We start from the raw sequence: 2,500 nt of genomic DNA on the forward strand, positions 1-2,500 counted from the left end.
ACATGTCGCGAGGACGCGAGGAGTTAGAGATGGGGCGAGGGCCTGCCTGGAGACTGGCCATGAGGGACCCTCGTGGCTGGAAGCGAAGGGTAGATGTTAGCCCCTTGATGATATATATATATAATATATATATATATATATATATATATATTATATATATGTATATATAGTGTATATATGTATACTATATATATATATATATATATATTAATATATATTTTATATATAATATATATATATATATAAATATAATTAATATATATATATATATATATAATATATATTCTTATGTTTATATGTTGTGGTTGTATTTTGTTTTTTTTTGTTTTGATTATATATAATATATAAAAAATATATATAAGAAATAATATGTATAAATTTAGGACGTATATAATATATATAATAATAATAGTATATAATATATAAAATAAATATATATTACAATAAAATTTTAAAAATAAATATATAATAAAAAAATTATATATATATATATATATATAAAAACATATTTGATATTTTTTTTTTTTTTTTCCCTTAAAAAAATTTAATAAAAAAAAAAAAAAATATATAAAATATCATATTTTTTTAAAAAAACATAATTATATAAAAATAATAAAATTTTTTTTTTGAAAAAATATATATAAAATATATATTATTTTTATATATAATATATATATATATATATATATAAAATTTAAAAAAAAATTTTTAAATATTATATATGATGTTTGATATTTTTAGATAAAATATACCCTTAAAGAATCACACATATTTATAAATAATATATATATTATATTATATATATAATATATTATATTATATAATATATAATTATTAAAAAATACATATATACATATTACACAATATATAAATATTATATATATTTTATATATTTTATATATATTATTAAAAATTTATAAAAAACAAATATAATTACAAAATTATGGTTTTTATATATATTAATATACATATAAATAAAATTTTATATATATATATATATAAAAATATATATGTTTATAAAATTTAAAATTTTTATATATGTATTATATATGTATATATAAAAAAAATAAAAAAAAAAAAAAAAATAATATAAAATTTATAATATATATTTTATATATAATATAATATATTTTATATTATATAATATATTAAAAAATTACTAATCAATATTAAAATATATATATATATATATATATATATATATCTATATTTTTTATAAATATATATAATATATATATATATTTTTGTTTTTGTTTTGTTTGGTTGGGTTGGTTGTTGGGTTTTTTTTGTTTTTTTTTTTATAATTATATAAAAATATATATATATTTAAATTATATACATTAAATATAAAAAAAAATATATATATTAATAATATATAATATATTAATAATATATTAAAAAATATATATATTATTATTATATATATATTATATTAATTATTTTTATATATATATATATAATATATATATATATTATATATTTTATATAACACATACATTTACATGTAACTATATAGTATATATGATATATACATATCTAAAAACCCACACCCCCAACACCCCCAAACCCCCCCAAACACACACACACACACACACCCACACCACCAAAACCACACACACACACACACACCCCCAAACACACACCCCCCACACACACAAAAAACCAAAACACACACAACCACCACACACACCACACAAAAAAAAATATATATATATATATATATATATATATATATATATATATTGATATAAAAAAAAACCCCCCAACCACACACCAAAACCCACACCCCACACACACACACACAAAACACACACAACACACCACAGAATATATTATATATATATATACATAAAAATATAAATAATATATATATATATATATTACACACAAACCCCAATTTATCCTACTTTTTTTTATATAATATATATCATTAATATATATATATACTATATATAATTAATATATATATATATATATAATAATATATATTTTTTATTTTATATAAAATATGTGTGTATATGTAATATATATGATATATATAAAATATACATATGTACACATACACACATATGTATATACATAATATATGATAAATATATAGATAATATAAATATGGATATAAATATATATATATAATAGTATATATAATAATATATTAATGATAAGATATATATATATATATAATATTATAATATAATATAATATATATATAATATATATATATATATAATATATGTATATCTATATATGTATATATACATATATATCAACACACTATATATATATATGATATATAGATATACATTATAAATATATATATATATATAATATATATATATATGTATATATTTGTATGTATATATGTATATATTTGTATGTATATATGTATATATACACATACATATATACATGTATATCTATATATGTATATATAGATATATACATATCTATAAACAGACACACACACACACACACACACACACACACACACACACACACA

General features: G+C 14.3%; 1 protein-coding gene across 1 annotated transcript in view; it reads left to right on the plus strand.

The window, feature by feature from the left end:
* Positions 1 to 2,500, plus strand: part of LOC119573215 — a 17,936-nt gene that overhangs the window by 7,305 nt on the left and 8,131 nt on the right. The window lies entirely within an intron of this gene.

This window comes from Penaeus monodon, chromosome 5 (assembly GCF_015228065.2).
Source record: "Penaeus monodon isolate SGIC_2016 chromosome 5, NSTDA_Pmon_1, whole genome shotgun sequence".
Classification (NCBI taxonomy): domain Eukaryota; kingdom Metazoa; phylum Arthropoda; class Malacostraca; order Decapoda; family Penaeidae; genus Penaeus; species Penaeus monodon.